The sequence below is a fragment of the Palaemon carinicauda genome, chromosome 20, assembly GCF_036898095.1.
Source record: "Palaemon carinicauda isolate YSFRI2023 chromosome 20, ASM3689809v2, whole genome shotgun sequence".
NCBI classification, from domain to species: Eukaryota; Metazoa; Arthropoda; class Malacostraca; order Decapoda; family Palaemonidae; genus Palaemon; species Palaemon carinicauda.
In genome coordinates, this window is record NC_090744.1 from 13120787 (window position 1) to 13137543 (window position 16757).

Consider the following 16757-nt stretch of genomic DNA (forward strand, 5'->3'; position numbering starts at 1 on the left):
TGTCTGTAGGCTGAACGGTTGTCTGGCAATACTTCGAATCTTAAAAGTGACGAACTATAGTCAATTTTTTTTAGCGAGGCAGATTTGCACCGACTTGCAGCGGTGCCCTTTTAGCTCGAAAAAGTTTCCTGATCGCTGATTGGTTGGACAAGATAATTCTAACCAATCAGCGATCAGAAAACTTTTCCGAGCTAAAAGGGCACCGCTGCGAGTCGGTGCAAATCTGCCTCGCTAAAAAAAATGGACTATAGTTGTTCAAGAATGACATATTCCAGCAATTTTGAAAGGGGGGTGTAATTGTTCAGTGGCTATTTTGCTCTTGGTAGAAGGGAGACTAGCTATGGTAAGCAGCTCTTAAGTGAAGGATACTCCAAAATCTAACCATTGTTCTTTGGTCTTGGGTTGTGTCATAGCCTCTGAACCATGCTTTTCCACTGTCTTGGTCTCCAACCCTTGTCCAGCAGATTGCTAGATGGATATTTCCAATATGCTACCAAAACCCTTTGCGATAGTACTAGGGAATTAGCCTATTGAAAACACCTCTGTCAGGCGATCTGCTGGACAGGTTTTCAATACCTGCTCAAGCACGATAGTTTCTTGTAGTGTCTGCAACCTCACCATTCTTGAGAGCTAAGGATGGGGGTTTTGGGGAACCTACAGGTCTACCATTCCCTACCCCTCCCTGGTCCTAGCTTGGGTGAAGAGGGCATTTGGTGCTGATCATATGTATATGTGGTAATTCTCAGGAGCTTGTTAATGTCCCTTGCTTCTGCCATTCATGAGTGGCCTTTAAACCCTAAAATCCAGACTAAAATCTTTTAAAGAAGTCTCAGATGAAAGTGTCAGGAATGACTTGACTTTACTTTACTTTAAAGGGCTGCTTTTCTGTTCCCGTACAGCAGGGGAACCCTACTCTCTGCAGGACCTCCAGAGTCGTATTATGATGTTCATTCGGGAACATTTAACATTTCACGATACACATTGCCCGCTTACTGTTTGATCATCTTTGTTAAAGCAAGAGTATCATTGATTGCGGTTTGTTAACTCCATATTCGTGATGGGTTGGGTGGTCTGGGAAGAGTAAAATACAAATGGTTTAAGGAAAATGAGGGATCTTTGCCCACACTGGAATGAGTGTTGTGGGCTTTTCAACTATTTGTTATTATTATTATTATTATTATTATTATTATTATTATTATTATTATTATTATTATTATTATTATTATTATTATTATTATTATTATTATTACTTACTAAACTACATCCCTAGTTGGAAAAGCAGAATGCTATAAGCCCTAGGGCTCCAACAGGGATTATATCCCAGTGAGGAAAGGAAATAAGGAAACTTCAAGAAAAGTAATTGACAATTAATATAAAATATCTTAAGAACAGAGACAACATTGAAATAAATATTTAAATTATAAACTATAGAAACTTTAAGAAAAGCAAGAGGAGAAATAAAATAGAATAGTGTACCCAAGTGCACCCTCAAGCAAGAAAACTCTACCCCAAGACAGTGAAAGACCATGGTAAAGAAGCTATGGCACTATCCAAGATCAGAGAACAATCGTTTGATTTTGTAGTGTCCTTCTCCTAGAAGAGCTCCGCAATGTAATTGTTCAGTGGCTTCTTCCCCCAGATGCTGAAGCCTTGATGAGGATGGGGGCTTAGGGACTAGCAGTTGGGCTCTAATGAACAATGGGAACTACTTCCCCACTGGACCTCGGTGCCCAACTGTTGATCCAACTAAATTAGTCAGCACTCTCTCTCCGTTCTTTTGATTACTTCTTATTTTCTCTCATCTCTTCCTCTTGGGCATGAACTTGTTGACGACTTTAGCTTGTACGATTTAGGTTTTGACTGCTGCTTTGGATTTGGCGCTGGGTGGGATGGATGTCATACCATCTCAACCTGTACAAATTTAGACGCCATCACCCTCTGGCAGACCCCATTGGGTGCAGACTAAGTCTGTTAAGAGTCGGGCTCCAATGATCCGGTTTTAAGTCGCCCATATTTGCGGGTAATGGGTGACGCTAGGCATTGGAGTCGTCGGTGGGAGGGGCTAACTACCCCCACTGACCAGTGTACACCCACCTTAAGAGAGGCAGCCCCTCTCTAATAGAGGACTGGTCCCCGCTGAAGCCTCTTCTCGTGTTGGGCCACATGGGATAGGAGGACTGAAATCCTCCGATAAGAGCTGGATAACCCGGCTTGCTTCTACTCCAAAAACTAACCCCTCTGTTGACGACCCGGAAACTCTAAAGGACCATGCTACTTATGTTCAAAAACAAAGTAATTTGGGTGACATGGAGAATTTGCGAATCCTTCACGTCATTCAGATCCCCATTGAAACCAATTACGATGTTCTATATAAATTATTTCAATGTTATGGTCACATCAGGGAAATTAGAATGAGGCATGAAGGTGACAAATGGGATTCATGGATATCATTTGATAACCATGATGAAGCATTCAAAGCTATCAATGATATCATAAATATTAAAATCAGTAATTTGAATTTCAAGGGTGCTCTTTGCGATCGGGTACCTAAGAATCTGGATGTATATAGGCCTGCAGATTGGATTGATAAAAGTATAGAGGTAGTTGTACCTTCCCAGAGAAAGCCAAAACCACCAAAGTGGCTTGTTGCTCAATCAAAAGGGAGTACTGGAAATTATTTCAAAATATGTAAATTTCTTCAAAAGAAAGTAGGTACTATCGCACCAGGAGATATATCTCGGTTTGGAAAGAACAGTTTCCTAATAAGTGCCAAATCAGAAACTCAATCGGTTATACTTTCCAATTTAAATACAGATAACGAAGACATAAAGCTGGATATGAAACCCCATCTAAACTTCAGTTATGGAAGGGGAGTTGTTTTTAATTGAGACTTATATGAATTCACAGAAGAGGAGATATTGGCCATGTGTCCTTTAACTGTGTGGAAAGTGCATAAAGTCCCTGGAATGTGAATGATTATCCTGACTTTCCAGGATGCTGATGTGCCTTTCCACATTTACATAGAGAATGAACGAATTAAAGTGCGAACTTTTAAGCAGAAGCCACTGCAATGTTTTAATTGCTTTAGATATGGGCACCCATCTAAAGTATGTAAGAATGATAAAATGTGTAGTACATGCTCTAATGTTTACCATGGAGACTGTACACTAGAGGCCAATTGTATAAACTGCAATTTGAATCGCAAATCTACGGATAGGAACTGCCAGCAATATAAATTGGAAGAGGCTGCTCTCAATAAATCCAGTATCGAACACATAAGTGTGGGGCATGCCAAGAGACTATTGAGTAAATCAGCAAGTTATGCAAAAGTATTGAAATCAGGAGAAAAAATGAGGCAGGAGACATCCAACCCACCTAATACTGCCTCTATTCCCCCAGAAAAGAAATTTGCCATCTTCTGATAGAATTCTAGAGGATAAGGCAAGAATATCACGTAAGACCTTTCTCACCTCTAGTAAACCTTTGTCCCCCACTACAAAGGATAATACTAACCTCTCTCAGGCTATATCTTTGCCTGATTTGATGGAGGTTCCACATGAAACAGAATTATCAGGTGCGCCTGTAGTGGGGAAAACATCAAAACCTAATAAATCACCACCTGTCAATAGGAAAAGAGAGAGACCTCCATCTCTCTCACCCCCATCCATTAAAAACACCAAAGTTATGACATCAAATAGATATGATGTTTTGCCTGTTGATATTTCAGATCAACAGGAAAACTTCTTGAATCAATCAAAAATTCAAGTGGAGGTTCACCATCCCCCACAATAATTAGGTAATAACAACACTGAAAAGGCTAATATAAAACCTAATTTATCAAGACCCAAACTTAAAAAGCCTACAGAAAATATTGTCAAATCAAAAACTGTCAATGGGAAGACCTCATCAAAGATGTCTTCCAGAAAATAATACATAGTTTTTTCATCCATTTTGCAATGGAATTGTCAGGGTTTGAGGGCCAAATATGAAGAACTTAAGCTCTTAATTCACGAGCATTCCCCCATAATTGTATGTCTCCAGGAGAGCAAGCTTGATGCTAATACCCCTTGTCCTCGCGAATATATTAGTTATAGGACACCTTATGATCACGGAGTAGGGAGCCATGGCGGAAGTCTCATGTACATTCGTCGAGATGTTCCCCAAATACCTATATCTATACGTACAACCCTGCAGGCAGTTGTTGTACAAATTGATATAGGGAGAAAATATACAATATGCTCTCTGTACTTACCTCCAATGATAATATTTTATATGATGATTTAGCAGAGGTCATTCAACAACTCCCTCAACCTTTTCTCTTACTGGGAGATATGAATGGTAGACATCCTTTATGGGGTGATGTTTTGGCCAACACAAGGGGCAATATTATCTCATCAATTGTGGAGAATGAGGATGTGGGACTCCTTAATACAGGAGAGCCCACACACTTCCATGTTCAGACAGGTACTTTGTCATGCATTGACCTTTCAATTGCAAGCTCTAACTGCCTTCTTGATTTTGATTGGAGGACATTAGATGATTGGCATACTAGTGATCATGCACCAATCATTATAAACACCAACAAGGGTCCGCCTTTGCAAAGATCGCCACGTTGGAATCTAGACAAGGCAGACTGGGTTAAATTTTCTGAGCTAAGTGAAATCGAAGGGAGAGCAGAACAGTTTGAAAGTGTTGATGATGCCATAGACCTACTGAATGGAACTCTTCATACAGCAGGAGTCAATTCAATTCCCAAAACAACAGGGTTATTCAAACGACGACCAGTCCCGTGGTGGTCTTCAGAACTAACTGGACTCCACAGAGCCACAAGAAGATCTCTAACACGATTGCGTAGACGCAGAACTGATGAGAATTTAATTATGTACAAGAAATGTAGAGCACAGTTCCGTCGTGCCATGAAAGAAGCAAGGCGCCAGTCATGGATGTCTTTTGTTTCCTCCATTAACAGTAGAACACCACCATCTTCTGTGTGGAGGAAAGTAAAAAAGATAGCTGGCAAATTCACCCCCAACCCACCACCAGTGTTGAAGGTGAATGGCCAGTATGTAACTGAAGCAAATGAAGTTAGCAATGCCCTGGCTAATCATTTTTCAAATGTATCCAGCAAGTGTGAAGGAGCCCCTGGTCACCAGTATAGGAGCACTGAAGAAAAGAAAATTTTAAATTTTGCAACAAGAAGGGAAGAGTCGTATAATTCTCCTTTCACTGAAAGAGAATTTGATTCCGCACTTGCTCATTGCAATGATAGAGCCCCTGGACCCGATGGAGTTCCATATGTAATGATTAAACATGTACATTTTAATACAAAGCTATTTATTTTAAGCATTATTAATAGAATATGGCATGATCATAGTTACCCAAGTGTTTGGGAACTTGCCATTATTCTAGCCTTTTTAAAACCCGGTAAAGACAAGTTTTTAGCAGCAAACTATCGTCCTATTGCATTGACATCTTGTTTATATAAAATCATGGAGAAGATGGTCAATGCAAGGCTGATGTGGTAACTTGAAAAGAAAGGTATTTTATCACCGATTCAATGTGGATTCCGAAAAATGCACTCAACGACTGATGTGTTGATACGACTTGAGTCTTCTATTTGTGAAGCCTTTGCTTCCAAACAGCACCATGTTACAGTATTTTTTGACCTTGAAAAGGCATATGATACCACATGGAGATAGGGTATACTTAAAACCATTCATGAATTGGGATTGAGAGGAGAGCTGCCACTATTTATTCAGGTATTTCTTTCACGTAGAGTTTTTCAAGTGAGAGTTGGGGATACTCTATCAGAGAGTAAGTGCCAGGAAGAAGGAGTTCCTCAGGGTAGTGTGCTGAGTGTAACCCTTTTTGCACTAGCAATTAATGGGATATCCTTAGCCATTCCCCAGGATGTTCTCTCAACATCATTTGTGGATGATCTCTCCATATCATTTGCTGGCACTAGAATGGCAATGGTTGAGAGAAAAATCCAACTCGCTATTGATAGAATTATCCAGTGGGCTGACATGAATGGATTTAGGTTCTCGACAAGTAAAACTACCATTGTCCATTTTTGTCGTATCCGGGGAGTACATCCAGACCCGGATATATACATTAAAGGTCAACGGATACCATGTGCAAGAGAAGCTAAATTTTTAGGTTTCATATTTGATTGTAGGCTTACATGGGTTTCTCACTTAAAAGCGTTAAAAGCTAAATGTGTTGAAGCTCTGAATATCTTAAAAGTATTGTCCCATACATCATGGGGGGCAGACCGCAATACTATTTTAAAATTATACAAGGCCTTGATTTTTTCCAAAATTAGTTATGGTTGTGAAATATATTCTTCAGCCACCCCAAGCCTGTTAAAAATATTAGACTCGATACATCATGCAAGTATTAGATTGTCTACTGGAGCTTTTAAAACCTCACCTATCCCAAGTCTCCTTGTTGATGCTGGAGAGTTACCTCTAGACCTTTACCGAGTGTCTTCCATTATTCGGTATTGGTTTAGATTGCAAAGACTCCCTAACTCTCTAGCCTTTCAGACTGCAAGCCTTGTAAGACACCCATCATACTTTGAGTTGCACCCAAAATCTCCTCAACCTTATGGCTTTCGGGTGAAACGATTATTAAATAGTCTGGATATAATTAGAAATAAGGTACTTCCATTCAAGGTATCATGAACGCCGCCATGGAAGTTACCAGAGATATCTTTTTGTAAATATTTTATTGGAGATAAGAAGAATATGTCAGACCTAGAAGCCAGGTCTCTTTTTAATGAACATGTTAAAGAACATAGAAGGTCAACTTTTATCTATACTGATGGCTCCAAATCTGATGCTGGCGTTGGATTTGGAGTACATAGTAATGGTTTTAATTGTAGAGGATTGTAGAGGTGCACTTCCTCTGACCGCTTCCATATTTACTGCCGAACTGTATGGCATATTAACCGCTATTGAGAAAATAGCTTTGGAGAAGGAGGGTAATTTTACAATTTTTAGTGATGCAAGGAGTGTCCTTCAAGCTATAGAAGTTTTTAATTCTAATAACCCTCTAGTTTTAAAGACTTTAGAATGGCTTTTTATTATTGGACGGAGAGGTATAACAGTTCAATTTTGTTGGGTTCCAGCACATGTAGGTGTGTCTGGGAATGAGAAGGCGGATTTACTGGCGAAGAATGCGGCATCCGAGTTGCTACCAAGGAGGTATCCCATTCCGTGTAACGATTTCCTACCTTACATCAAGAAATTGGTTTGTGATAAATGGCAACAGCACTGGGATAGTCAAGATGGCAATAAAATGAGTGAAGTAACAAATATCATATCACCTTGGAGGTATAACATGATACTGTACCCCGAAAATGGGAGACGACTCTATGTTGTCTCCGTATTGGTCACACACGGTTGACACATGAGTTTCTGCTAAAGGGCCAACACCAACCGTATTGCGAGGACTGTTTGGTACCTTTAACAGTGAGGCATTTGTTGACCGAATGCCCTAATTTTACTAACTTAAGAAATAGATATCTGTTTGAGGCTCGGGGTGAGGATGGCAGGTTCATCCTTGCCAAGATTCTTGGACATGATGTGTCCTACTATGCGAGCGGAATTTTTAGATTTATTTCAGAAGCAGGTCTTCTGAAAACACTTTAACTATTGTAATGACTTCTTAATTTTTATGGTTTTAATTGAATTCTCTTTTAATTTTCATATACTGTATAGTAAATGGTATCGGCATCAATGACCTTAGATGTCAGGATGCCAGAAAACTTTCAATCAATCAATCGGGACTAGCCTCAGGGCACGTATCCTTCCGCCTGAGTTGGTCCTCACAGAAAACGGAAGTAGGGTAAACTACACAAAACTGGTCGGTTGATAGGAGATTCCAGGTACTCCTAAGAAAGTAGTTCTCGGTAAGTATGTTAGGAAAAATACAAATTACTTAAAAATTTGTGATATTATTGCACACTAAATACAATTTTCCCACTTCATGGTCATGTGATATCATAATTCACATTAACCTCCCCCCCCACAGATGCAAATTTTGAAAATTTAAAGGTTGCGCATGAATGGCATAGGTAAGACCGTGACAATGCCTTAGCTATCAAAACAATGCCTTAGAGACTGACCATACACACACATGATCAGTGCCCAAGCCTCTCAAGCCAGGATCAGGGAGGGTCAGGCAATGGCTGCTGATGACTCAGCAGGTAGACTATAGGCTCTCCCAAACCCCCCCATTCTTAGCTCAAGGATGGTGAGGTTGCAAACACTACAAGAAACTATCGAGTCTGATCGGGACTTAAACTCCAGTCTGGCGAATACCAGGCATAGACATTTCCAGTAGATGTCCAATACTGCCATCCAGTTTATTGACTTTATTGACTTGTCTTCCTGACTTCGGCAAGAAAGCACCAGCTTATGGAAAGCCAGGGCAGCTAAGTGTATGGGAAATTTTTAACTACCGTGGTGTGATGAAAACATCGTTGTTCCAAGTCTTATCTTGTGTGGTGCCAAGATTATCTACCATGTCTTACCTCGTTATGTAAGAATTAAGATTATGTGAATAATATTTTTAAGCTTCATTCGCCATACTTTTTTTTATTGATTTATCAATGTCATGTATGTTAACCCTTTTACCCCCAAAGGACGTACTGGTACGTTCCACAAAACTCATCCCTTTACCCCCATGGACGTACCGGTACGTCCTTGCATAAAAATGCTATTTAAATTTTTTTCTGCATATTTTTGATAATTTTTTGAGAAACTTTAGGCATTTTCCAAGAGAATGAGACCAACCTGACCTCTCTATGTCAAAAATTAAAGCTGTTAGAGCAATTTAAAGAAAATATACTGCAAAATGTGCTTGAAAAAAAATAGCCCCATGGGGGTTAAAGGTTGGAAATTTCCAAATAGCTTGGGGGTAAAAGGGTTAATCTACTTGTTGATTTTTTTTTTAATTCTAAATGCCGGATACATATGCCTACTGCGTTATATTCTGTAAATTATTGGTTAAGCCTTTTACCCCCCCAAGGACGTACTGGTACGTTTCACAAAAGCCATCCCTTTACCCCCATGGACGTACCGGTATGTCCTTGCAAAAAAATTTACAAAAATTTTGTTTTCATATTTTTGATAATTTTTTGAGAAAATTCAGGCATTTTCCAAGAGAATGAGACCAACCTGACCTCTCTATGACAAAAATTAAGGCTGTTAGAGCAATTTAAAAGAAAATATACTTCAAAATGTGCTGGGAAAAAAATAACCCCCTGGGGGTTAAGGGTTGGAAATTTCCAAATAGCCTGGGGGTAAAAGGGTTAAAATATTATGGTCTTGCTAGATGGTTCCATATACTGGAAGCTTTTTTAACAATAAGAAAAGTGATTACTTAAGCTATATCTTATATTAGTTGAATATGAAAAGGTTGTGACAGCTTTTGACAGCATTTCCTTTTTATTTCAGATAACTTCAGTGGTAGAGCAGTTGAACATGTTAACGCTGGAAGACCTCTTGTTTCAGCATTTTCTCAAGATTTACATCAAAACACCGCTATTGTTTATTTTTATTTTAGTGTACATTAATTCAAATCTTAAAGTATTATAACCCCTCTACAATAGTCCATTGATTGGAAATATTTTTTGATAAGCTAAAATCTGTTTTTTGATATACTTTTTTTTCAGGACATTTGTCACTTTTCATAATTTTAATTGGAATTAACTTTAAATAGAATGCATTTATAAGGTATTTGGGACGAGTTCTTTCTGCTTTGGAATCGGAATGTAAAAATATGGTTTGAAATAGGATACTGAACATAATTTCAAAATAATGACCTCAAGTAAATTCCTTATAGAAATAGCCTAAAGTAAGCATTTTTTTTTTTCCATCATTGCACTACTAAAATTGGATCATTTTGGGGACAGTTTTTGTCACTTTAAAAATATGCCACAGACTGGTCTGTGGTAATAAAGATATCGTAATATAACTTGGTAATGAAATTTGGTCAAATTTGAGGATTTTTCTATTTTGTATAAGCACAAAAATGTATTATTAGGATTAGTTAACATGCTTACCCATCCCAGCTTGATCTTGGTGTCATTAGTATGTTGACAAATATGATTTTTATATATCAGTTCTTATATACTTTTTGATGCCTTGTAAAATGTGCAATTTAGTTTGAAATAGATAATCAGTTTATTGAATGAGCAGCATGGTCAAGATCTTTATTGATCATTTATTTAATAAGGATTTGTTCCGTAACCGAAATACAAACCACGCTATTTACATTGGGTTTACCTTTCGGCGTAGCTGAAATGGCGAGCCATTAGAATTTAACGAGGGTGTGTTACCCCCGCGCTAGTTAGCAGGGGGCTAGGGGAGTGGTAGCTAGCTACCCCTCCCCCCCTCACACACCGGTGAACTGCTTCACTTCACTTTTGGCTTGGACAATGGACAGACGTCTCTGTCTTTGTCCTCGCTTGGCAGCCATTGTTTGTTTTGTCTTTACTTAATCACTTACTTTTCTTTTACTCAATATATATGTAAACATTTTTTTGTGTTTATGTATATATTTGAGTATAGAAATCAGTAAGTTTCCTTTTCAGAGTTTGTGCTTGTGTGTGTAGTGTACGATATCTCCGTGGAGCCCTCGGCAGTTAGGCCACCATGGTGTAATTTCATGGGTCGTGATCGAGTTTGACTACGGTCTTTCTCTCTCTCTCTCTGAGGTCATTTCCCCTTTTACTACGTTACTTTTACTACGTCTTGAGTAGTTTCTTTCCCGTGTGGGTGGGGTTGCTACGCCGTACGTTTTGTCTCAATTAGTTTATGAATCTAATTGTATTTGTTGATTTTTCAGCTTTTGTAGAACGATTCCTTTCGGGGTTTTCGTTCTTTCTTTAGTGTTCATTCATTTTTACATAATTACATAGTTACATAATTATAATTGTTATAATTCTGTGTTGGTTACAGCTCTCCTTCCGTGAGTGTAAGTGGTTGTGAGGGCACGTGCCTGTTGTGTAGTTCTTGTGTTCCTTCCCTCGGGATTCCTCCTCGGAGCCTTTCCGGGGGAATGGATGTTAACTAATGATTTTTGTTTTTATTTTTCACAGTTACCGATCTAGTTCGTTTTTGTAATGTGACAACGGAGAGAGCTGTCTTGTTGAGGCCTGGGGATTCGGCTGTTGCTGCCTCCCCTATAGATCTTCGTCAGGAGCGTGTCTCCTTCTGGAAGTACTCCCGTGACGATTGACATCTCTCCAGTTCATTTTAGAACACTCAGGAGGCTCGCCTCCTTGGGTGGGTAGCTTTCCTTCCGAGGGAAGTTTTTCTGTCCAGGCTTGAGTTTTTTACCTTTGGGGGGTTCTTCTCTTGCTTTTTTTTCGTGCGACTATGCTCTTGGTGCTGAGTGGTCGCACCTGCAGTTACGCTCAAGGGACTGGGCAACTGCAGGAGCCCCTCTTCGGAGGATTGCTCTTTTTAGGTCACTGGCTGACCTGTCTCTTCTACGAAGTGTCGTTCACCATAAGGCTCACCGTCCGATACGTCGTAAGGGCCTCCCATCTCCCTATAAGGGTGCTAAGAGGCGCCCTTTTGAATCTCCGTATGCAGCCTGCAGCTCCTTCCTCTTTAGATTTCTCCGGGGATCGATCTCCAACGCCTTCTTGACCTTCCGCCCCTGATGCAGATGGACAGCAGTCTGACCTCGTCTTCCAACGGACAACGGTCTCTTCTGGGCAAAGGGTTGCCTCCCACGGGGGTGCTTCCCTTGCGTGTCAGGGTTCCCCTGCGCACCCTTCTGCAGTGTTCTCTTCTGCTCAGTGTTAGCGCACAGGCGCTTTCCTGCTCATCAGCATTTTCCTGATTGCTAGCTCTCTCCTGTTCGCCAGCGCTCTCCTGTTCATCAGAGCTCTCCTGATGATCGTCGCTGCTGTTCCTGTTGTGTGCCCTGCCCGTCAGAGCGCACCTGCGCTTCCAGTTCCTGATACGTGCCCTGTGCGCCCACGTTCGCCCGTGCAATCTAGAACTTCGGTTCAGGTCTTGGACAAGGACTCTTCTTCTACGCACAGGATTCCACGCGTTGCCTTCTGCTCGCCAGCGATCACCAGCTCGCCAGTGACCACAGACGCGTCAACGTTCGCCTGCTCGTCAGCGATCTCCTGCGCGTCAACGATCGCCATCGATCTGCCACGTGTGTCAGGTCCCCTGGACACCATCAGTAGCAATCTAGCGCTCGCCTGCTGTAGACCACGATCTCCGGTAGCTGAGTCTAGCCGTAGATCTTCCTCCTGCTCGCCAGCGCTCACCTTTACTTTTGTCCTTCTGTGCGCCAGCTTCCTTCATTTGCCAGCGCACATATGCGCGCCCTTTTCTGCCACGCACCAGTGGGCGCCAACTGTTTTTCCTGACCATCCAGGATCGCCTGATTGACAGCTCGCATCGACGCTCACCTTCCTGATGCACCTGCGCGCCTTCTGATTAGCGCGATGCCCGCTAATCATCCCTTGTCTCTTACGCGTCAGCGATCTCGTACGCGCCCGCGCGATTCTTCGCCTGCACGCTACCGTTTGTTAACGCACCACCGCTCGCCAACACGCCGTCGCTTGCCAACGCGCTATCGCTTGCCGACGCGCCATCACTTGCCAACGCCCCTTCTCGTAGAGAGAAATATGTTGAATTAAATTTCTGGGGAATCTTTTTTTCATTTTGGTTTGGCAGTATTTTTTGGCAGCCTCATGTGCAACTGACATTTTATTGGAGTCGCACAGCTCGCCCTTGAAAAGGGACAGACATAGAATAAGTGACCAAAACATGAACTCAAAACGTGCGCTTCATGGTTAGCTACAGAGATTCAGACAACATACAGTACGCTAGGAAAAAAGATTATCCGTAAACTATTTAAGATTCTGGAACAGAACTGATAATATCTTGCAGGGAGATTTCAATGCTCTGTTCTTGTTTGGAGGAAGGGGATCTTGGTTGAGGTCATAAACTATGGCTAATGGTCGTCAACTCTCCCTGTGCGCTAAGCACAATCCTGTCTCAAGATATCTTACTGTGTTACCCTGAAAAAGTAGAAACAAGGGATTGTTTTTTTGCAGTCAGTTTGCTGAGGGCCTCTCAAATAATAAAGGAGTGGGGTAGGGGTAAAGTTTTGCAAGTGGATACAAAATACTGCTGAAGCAGCAAATTGCTTTGCTAAGTGTTCTCATGCTAACTAGATCAATGAAAACTATGACAACATGCATCATTTAATCAAAGAAAAAGTCATATGAGAGAGAAGTGACTGCAGTAACAATTCAGGTTTTTTCCTTATGCAGATGATATATGATTACCTGGATTTAAGGTCCTGCTCTCATCTAAACATACAGTATTTCAATGCTATTAGAGACCCAATGCAAGTTCAGGAGTCAACGAAGGCCAGCGACAGGATTTTTGCTGAAAGCAAATGGAGTAGGAGTATAAGAGAACATTAAAGACTTGTACATATCTCTTAACCAGACAGAGACCTTTTCCTGCAAGCCCTCCTAAGAAAATACAGAGTTCTTTTTTAATTTCTTCTCATTTGGACATCAGTTTGGTCTTTTAAAGGATGATTGCTGCAAGAAATTCATGGTAAAGGTTTACTCTCTTGGCTATAGCCCTAGCATAGAGTAGAATTTCATCTAAAGATACTTCTGTCTTTTGTTACCAGAGTTAGATCTAAAGAGGTTGAGTAAAGAATCTCTCAATACCCCTTCAACATCCCACCACTCAAAGGTTTTATGTGAAAGTGGTGAGAGTATGAAATTTTTATTTGAGAAACGATACTTTTAAGTCGCTGGAATCTTTTCTGTGTCGTCTGGTTTCCTCCTTATCCACTATCGAAGATTTCCTCATCTTTCTCCCCAAAGAAGTTTGTCAATAGACCCTCAGTTCAGATGAGTCATATTTACAGACTTGGAAAGTCAAAGTTCATAGTGTTGAAGTGATGTCTATCGTGGAGAACTTTACTGGCAAGGCATCAGTGGTCAAATTACTCGAGGCAGCATTATAGTTTCCATTGTCATTCAATCTCATTGAATTTCCTTTTATTCTTTAATTACAGGTGATATCGGCGTCAATGACCTATTTCAGGATGCTAGAAAACTCTAAATCAATCACTCTTCCCCACCGTTATCCCTACATTAAAGGGTTGGTTGCCTGGTGCAACCTCTCCAATGCTTTCCATCAAAGGCATTCTCTTCCACCAAACCTCTTCTCTTCATATCCTCCTTCACCTTATCACGCCATCTAATTTTCTGCTTCCCTCTTGATCTTCTCCCCATAATAAGTTCCTCACAAGCCCTCTTCACTCCCTCCCCATTATCCATCCATAAGATCAGCCTAAACCATCTCAGTCTTGATACTCTTATCATTTCGGTAATCTTTACTATACCTGCCATTCTTCTTTTGTTACGTAACTGGAATACAAACCGCACTATTTAATAGGGGTATTACTTTCGGCGTAGTGAAATGACGAGCCATTAAAATTTAACGAGGGTTAACTACCCTTACTGCTAGTTAGCGGGGATAGGGGAGGGCCCCCCTTACACACCTGTGATTGAGCTCACTTTGCTTTTGGCTTGGATGGTGAACGGACGTTGCGGCTCTTCATCCTCGCCGAATATTGGTAGCCATTATTGACTTTTGCTTTTCCTTTTTCTCTTAATGTGTATTTGTGAAGTTGACTTCTGCGACCCTGCACACCTGCCCTGGACTCTCCGGCCGCCCTTTTTGGACCTTTATGTCGGAGGTGGAGACTGATCCTCACACCCTTTGTCCTGTATGCAGAGGTTAATGCTGTGATAGTGTAAATAAGTGTAATAAGTGTAATGAGTGGTCTACCTCCAGTGGGAGAGATTTGGGCGACGGCAGAAGTCCAAACGGGATATAAAAACCCAAGGCCTCTTCTTCCGTCTCCCGACCCTCCTCCGAAGCTCCTACGTGTTCGGCCTATTACGAAAGACCGTCGAATAGTAGCGTAGACCAAGTCAATGTCAGCCAACCCCGGTCCTCGAGAGATGGTGATGCTTCCCTTAGCGAAGCGGCGCCACCTCTCCCCCCGGGTGAGGCCTTGTCACTAACCCTTTTTTTACAGATTTGGTATTCCTTGGGGCTTACGGGTCCGTCCTCCAAGGAAGCTTTGCTGCAATCCATCCGCATGGGTGCATCTGTTCAGCAATCATTGTCGCCGTCAGAGGTAGATCCTCTGACCCTCGTCGACGTTGTAGTGTCAGAGGTGTCACATGCGATATCATCCAACTCCTCTGCCCCTCCAGACTCTCCAGCGGTTGCTGCCAACTTAGTTTCCCCCATTCCTGAATATCCTTCGAGGGGGAAACTCAGTCCAACATCTCTCTCTCCTGCGAGTGTTTCTCCCCCTCGGGGGAGTTCACTCATAGAGACTCCTCTTCGGAGGACTGCTGCGGCGCATGGTCAGCTTGCTGATCCAATGGCCCCCAGAGGGCGCTTTCGTCGGAAAGCTCGCCCTCAACTTTGCCTTAGAGGTCTCCCTTCACCATCGGTGAAGAGGCGCCTCTTTGATTCATTGTCGTCGCAGCCGTCCCCTCTCATATCTCCTCCTGTCACCTAGGACTTTCATACAAAATTAAAAAATGATTGTAATATTTTCAGTTGAATCTATTCCTTTTTAAAAGAATACCACTGCATGGGAATCCTAGATAAGTATTGAAATGATTAGTGTTTCGTCTATAGTTATTTTAATGGGAACGAATTGGAGAAGAAAGAAGATGACTGTCAAAATAACCTTAACCATTTGAAAATGGTAACCCCTTTAGATTCTGATATCACCTAAAGACTTCTCGGTTTGCTTTAACTTGACCCCTTAACCTTGTTTTTTTTTAAATGTGTTACAGTGAGTAAGTAATCATATTTGAAAGAACTGATGGTGTATGAAGGTAATTTGGAAGCTGACAAGAATTAGATAAATTGAGTTTATGTTTGTGAATTAAAGCTTTTCATTGAGTTAAATTTGATGGATTATGCTGTCGATATATTGGTGCAGAAGAATTGTACAATTTTTTAAAAAGAAAATGTGTGGTAGATAATTTTGTGAAAGTAGTGTGTAATATTTTAAGTTTTTTATTTACTAGGGAATTTGATTTGATGGTACTGTATATTATGATTTTTTTATGATGTTTCAAAATTCTGGCTGCAGCATCATAATGCGTCTAGTAAATAACACATGTAAGCGAATGTAGGAAACGGTGGTTGTTTTGACGGTAGCCTGGAAGAGGGCCTATTTAGAGAAGTGAAGATCAAGCAAATAAGAAACTTGTTTAAGGTACCTGTATACATATTACCCTCATACAAAAAATGATTCAAAGTACTGGTACCTGTTAATAGTCTCAAATATTATATTTTTCCTTTTATTTTTTCAATGAATTTCCACAGCACTGTATTGTAAAATGATAGGCATGTTATCTGGTAAGAATTAGATTTTATTTTCACATTTTATTTTCACATATTTTATTTGTTCAATAAAATATAATTTTTGCTTTTCTATCCTCATTTGAGTAATGTAAGGGTAATATGTGTTTTGTTAAAATTTGTTATTTATAATATTCCATGTATAACTTTTATATTTTAGAAAATACCTATAAATTTTTTTTTTTTCCAAGAATTAGTACCTTCGTCCCTCTTCGTTGAAAGCTGTGTAGCTTTGTTCAGTCGGTTTGATGTCTTATCTGTTCCAAAATCTATTGAATTTCTTGAATA

At 40.7% G+C, this 16757-nt stretch overlaps 1 long non-coding RNA gene across 1 annotated transcript in view; it reads left to right on the forward strand.

The window, feature by feature from the left end:
• Positions 1-15983, forward strand: part of LOC137660155 (uncharacterized) — an 86356-nt gene extending 70373 nt beyond the window's left edge. Inside the window, exon 6 of the long non-coding RNA XR_011047641.1 lies at positions 9465-15983. This is a non-coding gene — a long non-coding RNA (uncharacterized lncRNA). The remainder of the gene's footprint in view (positions 1-9464) is intronic.
• Positions 15984-16757: the final 774 nt, after the last annotated feature.